The 23,462-nt window shown below is 36.4% G+C and overlaps 1 pseudogene; it reads right to left on the bottom strand.

The window, feature by feature from the left end:
* Positions 1 to 12,882: 12,882 nt before the first annotated feature.
* The window catches only part of LOC137232657 (uncharacterized), a 976,682-nt pseudogene continuing 966,102 nt past the window's right edge, over positions 12,883 to 23,462 (bottom strand).

Genomic DNA, 23,462 nt, shown 5'->3' with positions numbered 1-23,462 from the left:
TGTCAGGATCGTTCTAAGGCAGACTGTGAATTTTCTCTTGGAAGTTTTTTCTAACATTTCTTTCCTGATGCTCTCATTTTCCTTTTGGTCATCCTCATTCTCATCCCATCCAGGCCCAAGATATATTTCTTGTTCACCTGCCCATCTTTGTCAATGGCTCAGTTGTCCCTATGTTCTAATTATTCTTCCTTTATCTGCTACCAAGGTTTCTCATCCCATACTACCTGGAATTTTGCAAGTTATTTTTTCCCCTGTACACTGAAATCAGATACTAATTTTTATTCAAAATCACTTATTAAATGCACGTGCTTGAGAATGCACTGGGTGTGGTGTCTGGTCTGGAGAATAATCAGACAAATGCACTTCTTTCCTGTTACTTAAAATCTTTGATAGCTGTCCTAGAGGAGATGATACAGTTCACATTAATGAGTAAATGGTTTATAACAGCAGAATATTTGCTTTTAAAAGGTACATAAGGACATACAGTTTTTTTTAAAAAAAAGAAATGGTTCTTTAATAGAAGGGTCTATGCATTTTTTACATGTCGGTAGACAAGATATTCTGGGGAAAGAGATCATTTTCAGACTTCTAAAAAGCACTCTATAGGCAAATTCTTCTCCTGCTTATGCATGGGCCTGATCGTGCCACTAAAATTACTGAATTAAAGTTACTATAACTAGAGGTGGTAACTGGATCTCGGCCTTCCCCTGACAACTGAATGCATGAACCAAAGTATTTATGCACAAAGTAGAAGGCCTTTTTAAGTAGCAAGAATCTAATTTCATTGTCATTATTACCATTGTGCCAAATGACTTGTAAAATAAACTAAATGAGATCTACAGCACTTAGCAAGCTAAGACAACCCCCAATTCATTGTTCCTCTGCAAAACTACACTCTGATGGTCTCAAAATGAGGGTGAGAGAGAGAGGGTCAGTTCTGACCTTCCACTGATCAGAACAAAGTGTTATTCCTGATCTCACTTCACTGGTTCCTGACTAGCATAGCATTTTTTGAATTGTCTTATTTTTCTCTCTTCATAAATCAAAGTAAGAATCTAAAGAGCTACAGGATCTGCCTCCTTGCTGTAGTTTTACACAGAAAACGTATTTTGCTGCCATTGGAGTGATCTGTACCTGAACAAACAGGCAGATACTAGGCTCTAGGTGCAACCTGCTAATTCCATGAAATCTCCAGAGAACTGTATCACGATGGATCTTGGGCAGAGTTTGAAAAATGCATCATGCATTCATGACTGCCCACCTTCAGATCCCATATTTACTTTTAGTGACACTGTGTCAGAAAAGTAGCAAGTGGCAGTAGGTGAGGAGAGAGATATGGAAAGGAGACTTTTAAACCATATACAAAATACTGAGAACTTCCAGTGATAAGTCTTGACTTGGCTCCTGTGAAAGCTGTTTGAAGATGTTTGAAATAGCCCTTTCACTCCATCTCATTGTGTGAACCCAAGAAAAGCACCTAGCTTGTGCATGTTATCCAAAGCATATATAATATTATTTTCAAAAGAATAGTGCCACATGCTGCAGTGATTATTTTAAGTCACTTGAATATCTAAAGCAAATACAATTTAGAAATTACTGGGTGTTTTTGGTTTTTTTTGGTCTTTTTGGGTTTTTTCTTATCCATCTTGACATAAAGTGACAGAAGATTTTATTTAGTAAGATTTAGTCATCAGTACAAGGTAGCCATGTGACTGATAGTGTCAAGGGTGAACTCATTCTTCCCTATGGCCTCTTAATTTGGCCTGAATTATATCCACATTCAGTGTGATTTAGTTGAAGGGGTACAGGTTTTGGAGGTAGACAAATTTGATTAGAATCCTAGTTCACTGTTTACTACTTGAGTGGCTTGGCTAGTTACCTAAAATTGCTGATCCTCAGATTTCCACCTAGACTTGGATTAATATTTAGCTATTTGGTGTTCTTATTATTATTTGAGGAATTGTTTATTATATGCCAGGCAATTTTCTAAGTGCTTTACCATTATATCAATTAATGCTCTAAGAACACTGAAGTGTTCAGTAGCCACCCTCTATGTTTTAGGAAACTCACTCAGAAGGGTTAATTATCTTGTCTACTTTAACAGCTCATAAGCAGCAAAGTCAAAATTCACATTCAGGTGTGACTCCAAAGCTTGTGCCGTAACCATTGCTGTACAGAGATTAGGGAGACAGCACGCCACAAGCACTCCCTGAACACTGGTCTTGGGGGGCTTCTTCCACTGGTACTGCTGCTCTCACTCTGAGCCGTAGTCACTCAAAGTGACACTGAGCCTTCCTTCCAGCATCACCTTCATTCCCTGCACCTCCCTTCTTGGTGCCATGAGTCTTTTACAAGATACAAACTGTAGATCCTGACTGTGTCTTGCCTGGTTTCTTGGTTTAGCTTAAAGCTAAGACTTTTGTGCCTTAATCTCTTAGGAGTGAGGAACAACCGCTCCTGGATCGACCCTTAACTCTACCCCACTGGACTCTAGGGTTCTTGTGCGTCTACATCTCATGGCACTGGGAGTTCTCCATTTCCATTGGACTAAGCTGAGTACCCTAGACTTTAAATCTTTTTCATGCCAGAGTATATTTTATCCCCCCATACCTTCCTGATTTAAATAATTTTTTCTATTCAGACTCTCTTACCTGGTTGCAACTGTAATACTATCTGCTTTCCTCTGCCTTTCTAACCTTTATATAATATATATGTGAGTGTATATATATATGTGTATATATATACACACATACACGTGTATGTGTATGTACACATGTGAATGTGTATATATATGTATATATGTGTATGCATGTCTGTGCATGTGTCTGTATACAACTCATCTCACTTGTTCAGAGAACTCTTATTTCTAATCCTTTTCACTCTCACAACTTCCAACAGACTGACAGACATACCAACCTGCCATGCTCTGCTAATGCCCAATCCCAGGGCATACGGTGCCCTGCAAAATACCCTAAAGCTCATGAATAAAGTATTTTCTTCTCAATCAACAAGTTCTGGTGGTTGTAAACACAATACAGTTGTAATATCACCTTTGAAAGACCGGGGAAAAGTAAAAACAAAGCAAAACAAAAAATAAGCACTCCATTCTCTTCTCCCCTTTGAAATCTCGTACATCTTGAATCCATACAAAGATCTCTATTTTTCTTTGACTTACTAAAATCTTACTAGTGAGATTTTATTCAAAAGACACATTCTGCCACACACACACACAAAAACATGCTATCATCAAAATAAAACATAAAAGCAGAAAAATAAAACAGGGCCTTTTACTCTCGTGAAGGTCAAATTGTTCCTTGAAACAGTATACCTAAGTGTTTTTCAAAACCACAGATTTCAGGGTCAGTTCAATTTTTTCTCAGTACCAAATGTTTCACTTAAAATGTAAAGACAGACCAGCGATCCAATGTTTTCATTAATTTTATATAATAATTCAAGTATAAAGTATTACATTTTTCACAAAAAGCAAGGAGGCTCTGTGTGGTGTATGAGTCCCCAAAATACACACATGCATTTAAAAATTAGCTGATTAAAAAAATCCACTGAGCACTCTTTATGCATAGCCTCTTGTGTTCAAGATCTCTTCGTCCCTGTATGTGTAGGGTAGGGCTGACGGGGCTCAGCCTGTGGAAAGCTACAGGGTCACCAATAACTCCATATCTCTGATGTCTAAGATGGGTGCTTATCTCACAGTTTATAACTACAGTTTGAGAAATCCATTTGGAAGTGTTTTTATAATAAATAATATGAAACCCATTATTAATCCAAAGGAGTATAAATCAAGGAAAGGAAACATAATCCAAACCAATCAGGGACCTGAGGGAGCCGGAATAAGAAGGGTTATAGCCAACTGAAGGAAGATGGACCTACAATTTCATGAGCAAGACGTCAAGAATGTGTGCTTAATTTTGGTGAAGTTCTTATCAACTTAAAGAGGTCAATAGGAAGTAAACATATTCCCCAGTGCTAAGCTGTTTTGGAAACAGATAAGTGCAATATGGTCTCACCTTGAAGGACAGAAAGAACGAACGCCCTCTTGTGTGTAGTATCGTTTTTGTTTATTTCCTGCTGAGTCAGCACATGGCCTTCAGCTCCTTCTCAACATGGCACCTCAATGCCGGTCATTGGAGGTGACCGATCAAGTGACAGTGACTTGCCACCTCTGCTTAAGTACCTTTTACCTTCATAGGGAAGTAGCACAACGCTAGTAAATCACTATACCATAGGGCAGCAGTTGGTAATTTTTTTTTTAAGTAATATGACAATAAAGCTTGTTTAGAGAACAATGATTTCCGACCAGGGTGACAGCAGAAGCCTTCATGGATGGAGTGAACTTAGAGTCAAGCAAGCATTTTTAGAGCATAAAAGTACAGAGGAGATGGGAGGAGATAAGAGTTGTTTTCTGTTGTGAACATGAAAATATATTATTTGGGCTTGGATTTTAGAGGGCTTCTCTATGTGCCATCACGTTTTAAATCCAAGGGGAGAAAAACTTCTAATAAATGGCTAAGATAATTAAAATATTCATGGAACCTTAAGAGTGATTTATAGTCTGCAAATGTAGCATGGAAGGATGAGCTCCAGAATCTGGTAATTCTCTATTTCTAAATGTAGGCACTATTATTTATGAAAATACTAATTCTTTTTTATGATGATTACATAATCAAGTGTGTCTATGATTTTTTTAAAAAAACTATGAAAATATTGGTCTCATAAAAACAAAATAAACCACATAAGTAATTAAATTTATAATAAACACTTTATTTGTGGGACATTTGTATGTGATTTATAACTGAATCATCAAATATTCATTTCAAATGAGCATGAGGGCAATACTTACTTCATACAAATGTATTTATGTTTGAAGTGAAGGAAAACTAAAAGCTATGACAGCCTAAATCTGAGCTTAGATATGGTAAATATACATATTTGCACTTTCAAGCATGTGGTGACTCTTTCTTGAAATAAAGCTTCATGTTCAATGGACAAAATCCTCTGACGACTAGAAAAAAGGGAATTACGGCAACTTTGGTATTTCCTCTTAATGTCCACTCTTGCAAAAAATATTCAGTTAAGAAAACTTTCTAGAAGCAGACTGAGACCCAATCCGTCTACCACTCAATGTGGTTTTCTTCACTTATTTTGTTTTACTTGTTTTGTCCATGCGGAAACTATTCAATTTGGTGAAGGACTAGAATCTTTCCTTGCAGAAGAGAGAATTGTCTTAAGGCAAATGCACTTGTGGTTTAAACTGCATTTTAAACCGCATCTTGTCATTGTATTAGTCTCCTGGGGCTGCCATACAAATAACAACAAACTGGGAGGCTTAAAACCAAATGTATTCTCTCACAGTTCTGGAGACCAGAAATCCAAAATCAAGGTGCTGGCAGGGCTGGTTCCTTCTGGAAGCTTTGGGGAGCATCTTTCCTTGCCTCTTCCAGCCTCTGGTGGCTCCAGGAGTCCCTTGGCTTGTGGCTGTATCACTCTAATCGCTGTGCCTTTCACATGGCTTTGTCTTCTTTGTCCTGTCTTCTCCCCTTCTCTTCTCTTATAGGGACAATTGTTTTCTCTTATAGGGACATCCTAACCCAGGATAATCTCATCTCAATAGCCTTAACTTAATTATGTCCACAAAGACCCTCTTCTCAAATAAGGTCACACATCCAAATAATAAACATTCATAGGCTCTGGGTGGACATATCTTTTGGGGTTCCACCATTCAATCCACTACAATTATTTTTCTATTATTTTTCCTGTTATTCACATTGTAGGGGTAGCTGATTCTCCTCCTTTTGACCATGATATTAAATTAAATAAAAGTCAACCTGTGACTCTGCACAGTGAGATTTTACTCTCTTCTGATTTTATTTGGCTTTGTTAATAGATGTAAATTTCATACACCTTCTACCTGATTATAGGACATTGCTCTAAATCAAACAGAGAGCTTAATTTCATCTTATTCTTAAAATTCATAAAACATGAAATTCTAGCTGAAAGAAAATAAGAAATAGCATCTATTTATTTACTTTCAATTATTTATTTTAGTTATATGTTCTCCCAGAATACAATATTTCATCTATTGACTTGTTATATGTTATAAAAAATATTTTAATGCTAGAGAAAATATGATATAGTTAAAATAAAATGTACAGGCTTTTGCCAGAGATGATTCTGACCATTATTCATAGTTCATAGCTTCACATTTTCAGTCTATTTGATTTAAAGCAAGCCACTCAATCGTTTTTAGTCCCTGTTTTCTCATGTAAAATGGAGACACCAATACCTCCTATGCTTGTTTATAAAGAGGATTAGATATAATACAGGTAAGTCACCTAGTACAAAACCTAGCACATCGTATTTACTTTATAAATGATATCTATTACTTATATAGATTTGGTCTATGAAGCAAAGTATAAAAATGACTTTTTGTTGTTAGCTCATTTATTTAATTCATTTACATGCTGAATTGAATAGTCTCTGGTCTAAGGTAGGTTTGGAGAGCATGGTGTAATTGTGAGTTGCCAGAAGTCCGACATCATGTCTTAATTTCTTTGGTGGATCTGCTTCCGCATTCTTTCTTTCTTTAATTTTTATTTTTTTAATTAAAAAAATTTTTTAAATGTTTTTATTATTTATTTTTTAAAAACTTTTGTTAGGGTATAGTTGATTTACAACGTTGTATTAGTTTCGGGTGTACATCAAAGTGAATCTGTTATACATATACATATATCCACTCTTTTTTATATTCTTTTCCCATATAGGCCATTTCAGAGTACTGAGTAGAGTTCCCTGTGCTACACAGTAGGTCCTTATTAGTTATCTGTTTTATATATGGTAGTGAGTATATGTCAATCCCAATCTCCCAATTTATCCCCCCCTTACCCCCAGGTAACCATAAGTTTGTTTTCTACTCTGCAACTGTATTTCTGTTTTGTAGATAAGTTCATTTGTACCTTTTTTTTTTAGATTCCACATATATATTAATATAATGGAATATTACTCAGTCATAAGAAAGAACAAAATAATGCCATTTGCAGCAACATGGATGGATCTAGAGATTGTCATACTGAGTGAAGTAAGTCAGACAGAGAAAGACAAATATATGATATCTCATCCTTTCAATTTGATCTATTATCTAGGCTTGTCTCCTCAGTCTCCCCTGAAAACATCATTCTCCTTCCTGACCACAGTCTTGCTCATGCTGTTTGACTGCTTGGAAACGTTCTCCTTTCTTCTCTGCTATCCACCTACCCACTGTTTATGGCCCATGAAAAGTCACTTATTTTCTCTGTAGACCCCTCCCATGTTATGCTCAAATGTATGTCCTGCTTTGAAATTTGAAATTTTTTACACTCTGTACTCATTTTGGCATTTGACTTATACTACCTCACATTGTTAGAAGATGTTAAGTTGGGTGTAAAAATCATCAGATGTAAGTTTCATGAGGTCAAAGATTTTAATTAAGTTTCTCAGTGTTTCTGGGTTGCATTCTTTACTTAATTCAATTGTTCTTGCAGGTTCAAGTCTCACCTCAGATCCATGCTTCTTTTGGATTAAATTAAACTCCAAGCTCTCATCATCCAGATTGGTGGGAAATTCAACTCTGATAATTATTGGGCCTCCTCCCTCATGATTATCCAATCATCCAGAGACCTTACACAGAGACAAACATTTGGATCCTCCAGTCTTTTATCTGCCCTAGTTACCCCAGGAAGACCATTATCCATGCCCACATAGTCATCGAAATTTCGAAGCTCCCATGTCACATAGGATAGATGTTTCCAGGGCTGGGAGTTCAGTTTAGCTATTTTCCTGGAATCCAACCCCCACTCTGTGTTATGAGAAAGTCATTCTGGAATCTCAAATCCTCATGAATCTCAGAAATCACTATCCTTTCCTTTTGCTTGGAAAAATCTCTTTGTCTATTCCCAAATCTCTTTGTCTTCCTCCTTCAAAGAAGGTATCTGCCCATCTCTTTCCTACTTATTCAGTAAACTCCCTTCACTGAGCTTAGATTTACAAAGGCAGGAAAAGAAACTGTCTTCAAAAATCTTCTGTTTTAAACCTTACATTCCTACCTTAGATGAGTCACACTATTTAATTCAACTGGAAGTAAAGAAAGAAAATATCATAGGATACAGCACACTTTAATGTTTAAATAAAACTTTCTTTCCAGCAGTAAGTACTCAAGAACACAGATTATCTGGATATGTCTCAGAGACTTGTGGAGCACACTTATTGATGATCAAAGTGTGTGACAGCCTGAAGGATAAACTGGAAAATAAATTATTTCAAGAGAAAGACGATACCAACAGAAAAGTTGGGTGTGGAAACGATGCCTCCAATCATATGAGAAGTGTTGAGTGGGAGTTAATTACACTTACAAGATTTGTCTGTCAGATTTGTCCTCTAGCTCAGCTCTCACAATCTGAGACCTAGAGTGAAAAGCAACTCAAAGTGGAAACTGAAAGAGGGCTGTTTTAAATACCCAGTAAGATATCGGAAGCACATGACGGTATTGCTTTAGAATCCTTTTAACATAGTTGAGAGAGAACATGAGTTTAGAATATTGAGGGCTCTGAACAACAAAGCATGCCTTTGGCCCACTGAACTTTTGTCACAATGTGCAAACATGCCCTTGACATGGGAGCATCCTCACTAAGCACACATGGTAACGTTTGCTACAGCCAAGACCTTAACAGACACATGGGAACCTAGCAATCCCCAGGGTGTTGGTTACGCTCTCAGAGCTCTGTTGCAATGAGAGTAGGTGCCAATGGCAGATGAACAACTATGGTAACCTGAGTAATGATGAGAACCATGTGCATCCTCGTTGAAAACCATTCACTATCAGAACCCATGGCAAGTTGTTTGTGTATAGCCTGCAAAACACTAAGAGGTCTGAGAAGCAGAAACAGCTAAAGAGAATCAGGAAGGAGGAGGAGGAGATTTTCTAGAAGGTAGTTTGGATGACTAATTTGTTACAACTATATGGACTAACTGTCTCTACTCTCAAAATTGTATGTGTGGGGATGGAGTGACTCAGGACCAGGAGTTAAAACATCAACCGAGGTGCTTTTACAGCATCTTTAGCTGTAACTTATAAAATTGGACCTTCTAGTATTTCCCAAATATCTGGTGTTTCCTGCAATTTACCCTATCAAATTCTAGTCCATCAATCAAGATACTCCACTGGAGATGGCCTACTACTTTTAAATAAGGTTGACAACTTCTGCACATTATACCCTCATTTCAAGCATCCATAGCACCTTTAACATACAAAAGACTCTAAAATCTTTTGTAATAAATGTTTTCAAATTAATTTTCCTTGGCATACCTCAAATTAATTTTCCATAGTAGCCATTTTTCAAGAGATGTCTATCTGTATCCCCAACTAATACTGCTCTATGGAATTCTACAAACTGGATGCATTTCTAATTTGATCTGTATTATTGGACATTTTGATCATTAACTCCCTATGAAAGATATTCCATGGACAATATAGATAATTACACAAATATTTGGGCACACATGAAATAAATATATTATATAGATATGATATAGAAAATACTAATGTTATATATCATGTATATATATTATATATTTGTATATATGTATATCATATACATTATATACATATATGTAAATGATATAACAAGACTTGGACACATGAGCTATGAACCTATCAAAATGATTAACAATAAGATACAGACTATTATAAGAGAGAAAAAGGCAATATGCATGATAGTAATTGCTCATAATGACTGGGAAATAGGTGGCGGTTACCATGGCCTCCGGGTGTCAAGGAAAACTTTTTGGAAGAGGTTGTTTCTGACCTGGCTAGTTACGAGGCACATACAGATGGCTAAGATTTAAGTGACCCAGTGTGTTCCAAGCAGGAGAAAACTACAGAGTAAGAGAAGGTACATGTTACACTGTCACCTGCCAAGGCAAACATTCTTACAGATCATTCTATGTCAAGCTTTGGGCTCTTTGAACTTCTTCGGCTTTTGAAAATATGAGGTCTGTTAGCAGTCCTATATTTTAAAAGTAAACAATGTTATCCCTCCGTGCCACTCCTGTTTCCTCTATTTACATTGGGAATGGAACTTGATGTCACCCTCAAATAAGTCAGTGGAGATCAGAACGTTATTTAATTTGAATAGATAAACCTTAGTATATTTAATTTGAATTGATAAACCTTAGTATCACCACAGAAGGAAAAAAAAATGACTATTACAATACGGTTCCTATTACTCCCATCCCATTCACACACACATTGCTTATAACAAAACTCTTCAAACTTTTCCTGTTTAGAACTCCTAATGGCAGGAACAAAAGTAAATAAATATATGCCCAGAGAGATGGGAAAGGGAGATAATGGCTAAGGGATTAAATTCTAGGACTTCTATCGGAGGAACTCTATCGGTGTCTCTTTTATCTCAAAGCTTTAAGTGAGTAGTGCATTCTCTGTTACGTATCATACTTTTATGTGTTTCACAGAGGAATACATTTATTTTCTTTCCAAACTCTTTTGGTAAATTTGATGTACCAGGAGGATAAAACATATTTATATCATGCATTCATATGACACACTGCTTCACACCTACCACCCCCCCATGGGAGGTTTAGAATAAATACAATAAACCTCTTTTTCAGTATGTAAAAATTATAATAATTTATGGAAGTGGAATATTTATGGAAATATTTATACTTGTAGGGATTAATCTCATGGAGTGGCCCACGCAAAACAGTGGTGATCCTGACCAGATGTCTCACTCACTTCAGAATTTTCAGTTATGCTTGAAACACAATCATTTGGCAGAAAGAAACTTTAGTGGGACTGTCTCTGAGTAAGAGGAGAAAGAAACAGCATATGACTCCTGGGCCTTTAGGATAAAGATCAGAAATGAATAATCTGGTATTAGGTATCATTTTCTCAATTTTCCTCCTTGGTTCTTATGTACCAGTGTACCTTGATTGAGAAAGCAGAATTCTGTGAAACTTGAGTGAAATAATACTTTTGATTAAGATGTGCCCATAAGGGCAAAGTGCTCTCAACAGTACTTTAAAGCAGAGACATTTGTTAGCTAGTTCATGGAGCTTATATTATAGACTAACAATTGACCTAGTAAAACTCTTTTTGGAATTGAGCTCTGTTCAGATTCAGCAAATGAAAACCAGAGAAAATACCAAAGCTAAAATAATAAAAAGCAAAAATAGAGTGCCACCAACTTCCTGTGGAGATTAGGTAATACTCTGAGAGAGGACAGAGTTAATGTTTGATAAGGGTCATCAGAAGTGTGTCCAGAAACAGAAGATAATAACAGTACAATTGAATCTTCAGTGCATTCTATTACACTCAGTCTATAAATCTCAAAGTCTTACCTATTACAGTTTAACTTTATTAATTTAGTTACCTTGGCTTAACAGGTGACACCAGGGTACTTATGCTTAGAAAATTATGAGCTGTAAATACCCCTATTTATAGAGAATACAAATATGAAATATAAACAGAAAGAGACATAGTGTTGTCATGAGTTTAATATATTTGGGGCTTCAAAGCTGTATTTTCAGAAGTGACAATTTTTCCTCTGCTGCAAGTGTAAGCTAAACAAACTCTGGGAAAGAGTCAAGCTCTCCTTTGATAAAGGTATGAGACCCTCTCCCCAGGCCCACCCAATGTAATTTCTGAAACATAGTAGGTACTCATCAAAAACTTGTTGACTAAATAAACATACACACACAGAGATATCAGTTTGAGTTGAACAAACTTCTTTATGTAAAATGTAGCAAAATAAAGATCCAGTCGTTGGCTTCACTAACTTGATAAATGGAGACAATTAAAATCAAATAAGGTCATCCAAACTTGTGTGTCTAACTAGCAACCTGAAGTATGTAGTTCAGAACCAGTGTGAGCCCTGAGAAGGACTTTTTAGGAAAGTAACTGTTTCTTTATGCTGGATCCTCAAGTCCTACTCATAAATAGATCAGAAATAGTCCCAAACACTGTACAGATGTTTACGTTGCCAAAGGCAAACTTTGAGAGCAAACTTTAGCCCACTGTCTGCTGTCCCCCAAGCCACGACCAATGAGAGTTTTCCACACTAGTCCCTGTTACTGATTTCATCACTACCTGAACATGGGTCCAAACGATAAACATCCCTGGGGGCAGAGCCTCTATAGAGTACCTGTGAATGCAGCAGCGCCACCCAGCACAGAAATTCAAATAAAGGGATGGGAATTTAAATCAGAAAAAAAAAAAAATCTTGAGTCCTACCCCTTTATTTTACATAAGAGGAAACTAAGGCCTAAACAAGTGAAATGACTAAGGTCAACCCAAATCATAGCCGACCAATATTAGTGTAGACCAAAGAGTCTGGAGAAAACTACAGAGATGATGCTGACTGATCAGCATTCCTGATTATCTTATTTTTAAACTAACACATAAATGGTAAGAGAGCAAGCAGGTGGACAGACTTAAAAAAATAAAAATAAAGACATGACAGGGTATTCATTGGTTGACCCATATAATCTTTTTTGGGTGTTACAAACCATATTCAAAGCCACATAATACTAGAGTACAGACACATTATATATGTGTCTAAACATGAAAGATGGACTTCTGAGTATTTTTTACAGCTAGCCAACAGACACGAATAATCAGATCCACTGAGTTAGCTAACTAATTTGCTAACTGAATATTTGCGCAAAGGATAGAAATACACAGAAAAACTCTGCAATTAACCTTTGAAAACAAAAAGAACTGTTGCCTAGAAGGTTGTCAGAGCTTAATTATTGATAGAAGCTTAAGGGTAAATCTAAATCATGACCTTAAACACTCTTTATCTTTATATATCATACCTTATTTGTGAAGTAAGACAGTGCCAACTCCTGAACTGTTCTCCTACGGAATGGAAAGAAGCAACCTCCTAAAACTCAGTTAATTGATCAGAACAAACTTTGTTTTTAAAAACTTAGCTTCATTGCTCTGGAAACTTAAGAAATAGATTTTTCCAACTTATATACCATGTATATGAGATATTTCCTTAATAAAAACAATAAAAAATACTTTTCCTTTATAGTAAATTTCAAGTGAAAATATCCTGTATTAAAAAAATTATTAGGGATTCCCTGGTGGCGCAGTGGTTGAGAGTCCACCTGCTGATGCAGGGGACACGGGTTCATGCCCCGGTCCAGGAAGATCCCACATGCTGCGGAGTGGCTGGGCCCGTGAGCCATGGCCGCTGAGCCTGCATGTCCAGAGCCTGTGCTCCGCGACGGGAGAGGCCACAACGGTGAGAGGCCCGCGTACCGCAAAAAAAAAAAAAAAAAGAAAAAAAAAATTAAAATCTAACTAAGTTGTTAGAAATGCTGCCTTAGTCCAACCACCATCACGGGACAAGTACCTCTTGTTTCATGTAATACTTAATGTGATTCAAATCTCTTTGAGATTAATGTGACAGTATAAACTATACATTGCATATAAGGGAAATTATATACAAAACAAGAAGTGGTATGGCAAAAAGAAATAGCAACAATCTAATTGGCCGACGCGTGATAGTTTGCCGAACATAATTGATTATGCGTGTTTCAATCTACACAATGTCATGCTATTGCATATTTTGTGTGTATGCTTGCCAACAAAGGACATAAAACAAGTTTTATTGATTATGTATTATGTGTGAGGGACATAACAGGCACACAATAAATATTTCTGAATGAATGAAGTTCAGGCAACTGTGTCAGACAATTTATATGTGTTTTGTCACTTAGTTTTAATTTCACATAGAGGAGGTTGAGACGCTCTGAAGTTAGACAATTAGCTCAGCATTGTCCTATGAGATGACTCCAAAATTTAAACCTAGGTCTACCTTTTTGTAAATGCTAAAAATGTTTTTATCCTAAAAATTCTATGAATGTTAAATCTGAATCTAAATACTCACCTGAAATTGTCGGGTATCTTCACAACACAGTCTCCCCTTACATGCCTACAGGGAGCAGAAGGGAGAAATATATGCTATGTTAAAGTAGGCTATTATCTAATGGTAAGATATAATGAATAATGTGAAAGACCAACTCCTTCGAAATTTCTTTGTACACCATACAATTCTTTGTTTTGCATGCTTTCTAAATTTCTATTAATAAAAGACTAATTTATGTTAATGACTTTCCTGTTTCAAAATATCCTTGGGAAAATCAAGTAAGCTGCCATTAATTCCTAAAAGTAAACTGATTTAATCAGATTGCTTCCACCCAGCTGAGGTAAGCCACACTGAGAAAACAGACATTTCAATTCAGATTCTTATGCTCTTAATGGGAAGGCAGAAAAGTGCACTTGATGTGAGGACAGGCTTGGGAAGGCACCATGAGAAGTTTTGTGAATCCCAAGAGCAGTATGAGGATAGGGGATGCCTGGGTTTGGAAGAAGAGATGGTAATCATTTGGACAGGGAAAATTCTAGAAAGAGTTTGGAAAGAGGAAAGATGTTGCTTATCTATTTAACTTTTTTAGGTTCAGATTTGGTGTCTACTTAAAAGAACACACAAATCACCCCCGAGCACACTTCAACCTTGGACTATGCAGGCCTGATTCATGTATTGAATTGTACCATATATAGGCAGGCATTATCCTTAGGTTGTTATACCCTTAACTACTACAGAAATGACTTATTTACTTGAAGACTAAAATATGTGTATGTGGGCAAATATGTATTTTTAAAGTAGGACCAAAACCAGAAAAAACATATACTTGCTTTCAAGGAGTTGGCAATTTCATTTATATAGGCATTTAGTTTCTATAACAGCAAGCATTAGCTAGTAATGCAAAATGCCAAATGCCCAGAAGCCAGTATATTAGTTTCCTAGAGCTGCTGTAACAAAGTACTAAGTACCGGGTGACTTAAAACAATAGAGATTATTTATTCTCTCACAGTTCTGGAGCTTAGAGGGCCAAAATCAAGGTGTCAGCAGGGACATGCTCCCTTCAAGACTCTTTCTGGCTTCTTCCTAGCTTCTGGTTGTGGTCATTATCCCTTTGCACACCTTGGTTTGCAGCTGCAGCTCTCTAATCTCCACCTCTGTTGTCACCTGGCGTTCTCACTGTGTGCCTCTTTCTTTGCATGACATATTCTTCCTCTTTTAAGGACATCAGTCACATTGGATTAGGACGCTCTCTAATGACTTCACGTTAACTTGATTACATCTACAAGGATCTATTTCTAAATAAGGTCCCATTCATAAGCACTGGGAGTTAGGGCTTCAAGGTACCTTTTGGGGGAATATAATCCAACCCATAAAACCAATTCATTTCTAACCGAATTATGTGATATGACCACATCACTCTATTCAGAAGTGTTGAGGAATTGTGTGGCCATTTGTAGTCAGGTCTTAGGAAAATCAGCCAGCTGTTATTTACTATTGTGAGGTGATGCCCTTGGTTTTCTCCTAAGTGCCTCATGATCTAAAAAAATTGGTTATTTAAAATAAGAACTGAGCTGTCTATAAATAGGACTGAGATTATAACTAATTTATCAAAAGTAAAACCATATAAAATTTTAATTAAGTAACATTAATTTTAATAACTATGGCATTAACAATGCAAAGAGTAAAATTCCAACACAAGGAAAGAGCATTATAGATAATACAATAATTTACTGAACACACTTATTCTATTTCTAAGACTATTCAACATGCTCCTTCAAACTCTGTATTTTGGAATTCATTCAGAGCTTGTTCTCTGTTCCTCATATTCCCCCAGTTATGTAGAAAGACCCAATCTTCCCGCCTTCTAGATAAAGAGGATATTCTAATCAATGAGGAAAAGGTCTTCTCAAACTAAATCTGTTCTACCCACTCCAATGATGTTTTAATTTTGTCTAAAATTTCCTTGATTTTTCTCATGCAGCTTCTCCCAAACTGCTATCTCTCTCTCACCAAATAACTATGTATTTTAAAAATTCACATCTTTCACGGGACCATCCAACATTTTCTGCTCTCTAATGTACAATGAATACAATTTCAAAACTCATTTCACAAACGTTAAGTATAGATCATGTGCAACTCTCTTTTGAATTCTCGTTTGCATAAAATTTTGTATATTTAAAATTAGAAATCTGACGATAAGCCATTGTATTTCTATAAAAAATAGGACAGATTGAAATTAAACAACATTTACAAGGTATGTAGTAAGCTCACTTTAAAAAGGAAGCATTCTATTCTCATTATTTGATAACAAGATATACTGGTTAATAGACTTTCAACTGTAGTAGTAGTAGTAGTAGTATAAATTTTCAAAAAAGTTACCTACAAAATATTAACATAATTCTCATTTGGAAAAAGTGTAGTCATGTCATATACAAATGGCCTTCTTGGCATTATGCCAGAGAAAGGCACAGCCTTGACAGTCTGGTTCCCCTTGGTTTATTAGAATTCAAGAAGTCTGCATCCGGGCCTCAGAAGAGCTTCTCAGTCTGACCGTTCCCACTTTTCCCACTCCAAGGAACTTACATCTCTGTCAGTTTCACTGTTTTCCTGAGTGGTGGCTAGACTATGATTTATGTGACTTCCTGCTTCAGGTAAAGTATACACCCATTGGCCAAAGCCAGCTGTGGGTCTAGCCCACCTGGCAGACCCATTTCACTCTTGAGAATGGGAGTGGTGCTAGAGAGCTTAGCTTTCAATGAAGCCAACCCCTCCCAAAGCCATTAATTAAACCTGGTTTACAAGTTGGGCTAGCCTCCTTGGTTGCATCTATAGGCTCCGTTATGGGTTTAATTGTATTCCCCCCAAATTTGTGTGTTGAAGTCCAAAACTCCAGTGCCTCAGAGTGTGGACTTATTTGGAAATAAGGTCATTGTTGATGAATTAGTTTAGTTAAGATGAGATCATATGCAGTAGCATGGGCCCTTACTCCAATATGACTGGTTTACTTGTAAGAGAGGGAAATTTGGACACAGACTGAACATGAGGGGAACACCACGTGAACATGAAAGCAGAGATCAGGCAAACATGCCTACAAGTCAAGGAACTTAGCAAGCCAAAGTCTGACACCAAACCACGATGCAGGCAGATTCTCAACCACCGCGCCACCAGGGAAGCCCGACAATACATTTCTGTTTAAGCGATTCACTTTGTGGTACTTTCTTACAGCAGTCCAGCAAACCAGAACAAGGCTCCATATAAGTGCAGGTATTATGGTCATCTGCTCACCACTTTATACACATAAAAACACACACACACACACACATATTTTATATATGTAGTACCTTATTTAAAATATGACATATACATTTATATACAATATACATAAAATATAATTTAATGAATCTTTAAAAGTTGCTTGACAAGTGCTTAATTTTATTTTGTGAATTAAGAAAGTGAGGTTAAATTTATCTATTTAGATTAGGAGGAAGAAAAACAAACATCATAAACGTGTATCTAGAAAAAGTCCAAAGCAGCCACAAACACAAACTGCAGCCCCGTCTGGATTTCCTGTTGCCTCTGCATGTAAAAGCACATTGCTGTTCATTTTAAGTGTGACTATATATTATCCAAGACTTCAAACAGTGACTCAAGAGGAACTGTTGCCTATAAATCAATGTTACCCAGCTTACATGTTGACTAGCGTATGGTTTGGTCTGATGTAAGGTATGTGAATACAGTGTGTGGTTGCTTGCATGTACATGCACATATGAGCAGATGTATAAGCTTGTGCGCCTACTTAAAACCTAGTTTCTTGTCAAGAAAAATGTTAATAGTATGGATGCTGGAACAGACTGTGTTCACACCATTCCCAACGAGGCTGCAAGTCATAGGGCCATATGCTGTGTTTTTAAGAAACCTAATTTGTTGCCAGCACATATCAACACACGTGGAGCCTAGGACTACTATTTTAGCTGTTTTTCTATTAGGCTGTCTCATTAAGATGTGCCTGTAATGGAGGAATAGGGTGTGTGTTGGGGGGATGGGGAAGCTTGGTAAAGTCTTGTTGAGAATAATCCAGGTTACCGAGGTCTTCCTTATCTTCATCTTGTTTAGCTGCGGGTTTATAATTTTCCCTTTTCCAAATATATCTACTGAAAAAGTCAATGTAAATAACTAGTACATAAATGTTAACAGAAGTCCAAGCTGGGAGAATATAGTAGAGATGTCACCCAGGAAAATTTCTATCAATCCACGCTAATTCAGAGTTGGCATTCATTCTAACACAGGCTGGGCTGTCATTTATTTAGCATGGCGTATATAGGGAAAAGGGGACGTGAAGGAAGTTGATAGTGTAAAATACATTGCTTGACTAGGTTAGATGTCTGGTCCTCAAGCTTTCTACTTTCGCTTCACAACAATAAAAGCCACACTTCTGCATACCTAAATATAATAGCTATAAATGTTCCCGACCCTGGTATTAAAACAGGTCTAATAACCACTATTTTCATATTATTTAAAATGATGGGGCTTAAATTTATTTTTAAATGTTCTATAATTTAAATGTGCATTAATGGAAACTGAATTTGTGTCACTGTGCACAAGATCTCCCCTTAGCTTGGATATGCTCATCTTAAGCAGTAACTTTCAGGATGTAGATGCCTAAGCAGCCAGAGGAGGCACAATTGCAGAGAGAATTGTGAGTCAGGAGTCTTCTATGGATGACTGGGAATTGGACCATGGGATTATTCATTTCATATGAAATAATTAGGAAAACTGGAAGATGAAGATAAGAAAGAAAGAAAAAGAAAGAAAGAGAGAAAGAAAGAGAGAGAGAGAGAAAGAAAGAAAACATTACTATCCGTAGTAATGCTACTGAAAAGAGTGCCTAGTTTTCTTTTAGTTTGGTTTTACTAAAGGACCAACATCCCTGGTGCTTCATATTATCTGAAAAAAGAAGAGTGAAAAATGAACAAGTCATGGATTTTCAGTGCTCTAATGACTTATACTAATGTATTCCTTCATCTAAATACAGATTTCTATTTAAAATTCAGTGTGCAGGGGTATTATGAATTCCAGTTTAATGGATTCCAAATAATTGCCCTTTAGAAATGATGAATAGCTGTTTAAATCCACTGATAAGAATATACTATTTCTCTCCTAACAATAGGCCTTCCATATTAACCGTGTCATCTATGCCTGAAATTAGTTTATTAATTTTTTATTGATATGCAAAATCCAAATTGATGACAGTTGGAAAATAACCCTTTGCTAAGAGCCCCCAACTTTCCCCCGAAAATGTCTGTTGTTATTCTTGCGGGTGATAAAGGAGAGAAAGGCAATAATATTTCGAAAAGAGGGAAGGCCTGAGAAAGGGGACATAATGACTGGAGATTTCCAAACCCCATAAAGACAAAGCTTTTTGAAGTTCTTGGTTGTGATCACACAATGCCCTTAAAAAATACTTATAGAACTTGTCCTTAAAAGGGAGTAGAAGCAAGAGAGGCAGATTTCTCCTATGTAGCATAGGCCTAGGGTTTTGTTTTTCATTTCATCCCTGATCAGCACAGTTTTCTACACTAGTCAAAAAAATAAATAATACTCTGAAAGCCATGGCCAGAATAGATGCAATAAACACTATGGTATATTGAAGTAAAAAGTGTATATTCGTTATTGGAGTATCAATGTTTTCTGTATTTATACACAATTATATTACATTATACAATCTATATCACTACATATATTGGTGTATTCAATTAAGAAAAAATATTAATTCATGTAAAAAATGGAAAATTTGAGCTTTTTCTAAACCAAGTTGTAACAAATGATGTTAGGGAAAAATTAAATCTACTGTTATTCAGTCCATTGAATCCTTAGTTACTTTGATGTTATGCATCTTCCCTTTCAAGAAAATTCTCTGGGAAAAGCTGTGTGCCTCACAAAGAGAAAAACAAATAAAATAATCTTCTATGGCAGCCAAAACATACTTCAGAATTGATATGATTCCTTGCTCCCTGATGTTTGACTTTTATAAAGTCATTGTTCTTAGTGCAGTATTTATATTTTTAGAGCAATCTGTGAATAGTATACATGCAATATATATGGACAGCTCTATCTATTTATGCATATAAACACATGTAAATACAAGCAGACTGCAATGAAATGGAAATTTCCTGCTTTTTGTGCCCAACACACTATCAGGGGAAAGATGGATTACCAAGGGAAAAAAACCTCAGACTTCCCATTTCACCTCTGCCATCAATATTAATAAAGTTGACTCATTTGTTCCGATAAGAAATGCTAGTCAGGATACAAATGAAAAGGAAAAAGCAAGCAAAATCTTGTTTCATTTTTTGTTAAGTGACTAAATAACACCATTTCTTCCTTTCCCTAAATCTTATCTAAGAGGAGTAAAAGATGGAAAGACAGAAAGAAAAAAATATTTCCATAAATCAGAGTCACTAAAAATGGAGTAGAAAGGGTGAAATCTGTTTTTGTCTTTTCAGTACACTTGTGTATGAAACCCTGGGCTGCTGTTACTTGAGGTTTTTCTTCTTCTGTAGCAGAAGGGTGACTGCCCCTTTTCTCCAAGCCCTTTCTGTCTTCCTCTGGGGTCTGCTCTGCTGCCTCTCTACATACCATTGGGACCCACAGAAGAATGGCTCCTCTGTCTGCCAGCCTGCCTGCATATTGCATCCATTGCTCCATTCAGCCAGCCTTTCAGAAGTCTGCTAACTGCTGCCGTACAACTTAGCTTTTATGCTCTACTGACAGGGGTTTTCTGAAGCCAGACGGTTTCTGAAAAGAGGGTCTATTTGCATAAACAATGCCATGTGAGGAGGTCTGCTGGAAACAAAATCAAAATTCACTCAAGCAAATCTTCCTGATCAACTCTTTTTTTTTTTTTTTTTGCCACCAACACCTCCTATAGTTACCATCTGTATGCTAAAACATGGCTGAGGATTTGATCAATTCTTTTCCTCCGTTTCCTGTATCCAGTTTTATTAAACAAGCCAAAAGTATATCTTATTTTCTGAGTCTGAACAGAATCCATAAATAGATGATGGTATGTGAAATGAGGAATGCATTGTGTGTTAAATGAGGGCAGGAGGCCAGCTACGCATCAGCTAGCCAGAGTCTTCCATTAGATTTGTCATGGAAGCCTCATCAAAATGCACATCCAAGCCAGGAGCTGCCCATCCACTGGCTCTGTGATTACTGGTCACCAAATGCAGAGCTGCCCCAGCACTGGGGATCACAGAGGATAATGTGCATCTCTGCTCACTTTAGCTCTTTCCTTAGTATTCTACCCACAGAAAAAGACCAAATTATGGTCTCAGGCTTAAACCAGGCTAGAGCAAGCAGTTCAAATAAGGCTGCATAAATGAAAAGAAGAGGACCATTATTAAATCAGTCACATCAATAGGAAACCAAGCCTGGTTTTTTAAACATTTTCTTAAAGCAAGTTCAGTTTTAAAGGGGTACTGAAGGGCAATTCTAAGAATTTTTCGCTTAATAAAAATTCTGAGGTTATAAATGGTTGCTCAGGCAAACAGCAACTACTGTGCTCTCCTATCTACTGTGCTCTCCTATCTAAAACAAAGGATGTAATTCGGCTTAAGTCCTCTTTTGCTTTTTAGAGACATGAGTAGTAGGACCTAGTGCCTAAAGCAGAAAAGTAGACATTCTTCCAGCATCTTTCCTCCTGTTTTTCTTTGTCTAGTATCAATCCAGTATTTTACTGGTTTCCTGGATTGCCCAAACTAGATTGCATGTTTTTTTCCCCTTAAAAATGTCATGATTATGGCCTATAAATATTACTTCCCATAAAAGGATATAGGCTTCTCAGAGAAATGGCTGATTCCAGATCTGGGGCAAGAAAATACAAAATAAGCATGGATATCATATTATACAAGAAAAGAAGATGCTTCTTTATCAAAAGACATAGCAGCCAATCTGGATAAACTCTCACCAGCCAAAAATGGAATAATTTAACCATCAGTAAAGATAAAAACTGCCTTGGCTAGAAAATCAAATATGCTTAAATTTGTGAGTTTTATAAGGATGCTTAAAGAAAAAAAACTAATTGTTCACTTGAGATGTTAAGAAACCATTTCCTTACGTGAACCAGTAAATAAAGGGAAAGATGCCAGCAGTCATCTTGCCTTTTCTTTATAAGTGGTACCACAGGAGAACCACATCGTTGACGAGAGGAAATTTTTGTATCGAAATAATAAATTTAGAATATCTCCATGTTGTAAGCCCCTACGAAGCATGGATCTGGCATTGATCATCCATTGTTGATAGCATCACCTCCTACACAATTTCACCTTTGAGGTTCTCTCATCAAAATAAACCAATAAAAAGCAAAACTGAACCTGAACCTGATCAGGTCTCTAGGTATAAGAAAGGCAGGGGACAGAGACTATGGCAAATGCCACCACAGGGATAAAATCAGGAAAATCCAGAATGTGGAAAACGACACAGGACAAATGATCTGAATTCTTCAACAAAAAAAGTGGCCAAGTAGAGCCAAATGTATTAAAAGATCCCTAAGAGATGTATATCTTGACATAGGGCCTTTCTTTGGATCCCAATTCAAATTTACTTGTTAACTAATTAATAAACCACTAAACTGAAATAAAACTAAACTAAATTTCAAGTTAATTGAGCAAATGTGAACTTGACTAGACATTTGATGATATTAAGAAATTACTACATTATTTGTATGATTAAGGTATTGTAGCTATGTCTTTAAGTCCTTAAGCGTTAGAGAACTTTACTGATATATTGATATTTACAGATGAAATAATATTCCATCCGGGATTAGCTTCAAAATAATTCAGGGAGGGGAAGGGTCATGTTCCACGGGAGTAGAGATGAAACAAAACTGGTTATGAATTGATAACTACCGAAGGTGAGCTATAGGTAAACCAAGTTCACTGTATTCTTTTCTCTATTTTTGTATATGTGTAATTTTTACATAATAAAAACTTAAAAAAAAGAATATTAAGCTCACTTAAGGAACGGTACTACAAAAACAGTACCCAAATTTCCTCAAACCTTAAGTCCTAAGACTAAGCTGGGAGATTGGGTTAGAGATGGGGAGAAGCAGATGGTCTAGAAAAATATTTTCCAAACTTTGAAAAGCAAGAATTTGCAACACATCCAAGAGATGGATGAATACATATAAGGCCATGAAAAACACCACTTAGGGCTCTGGAAACAATACAAAAAAAATTAGTAGCTTTCTGAAGCAAAATGTTACTCATAATATATTAATTATTAACATAATTAACTTAAAGCATTCAATTAGAACTGTTATAACTGTGGATAAACTTAACCATATTAAAATGCATAAACCCATTTATTATAAGAGTTCAGGAACTGTTTTTTAAATTCCTATATACCATCTTTAGAATTTTCTATATACTAAGACTTGAATATCATTTTTACATTCTCCGGGCATACACAGTTCTTTTGGCATTCAAAACATTACTTGCATTTAGAGTCGTATTTTTC

Source organism: Pseudorca crassidens, chromosome 10, assembly GCF_039906515.1.
Source record: "Pseudorca crassidens isolate mPseCra1 chromosome 10, mPseCra1.hap1, whole genome shotgun sequence".
NCBI classification, from domain to species: domain Eukaryota; kingdom Metazoa; phylum Chordata; class Mammalia; order Artiodactyla; family Delphinidae; genus Pseudorca; species Pseudorca crassidens.
Note: the sequence above shows the minus strand (reverse complement) of the source record. Positions and strands in the feature narration are given on the sequence as shown.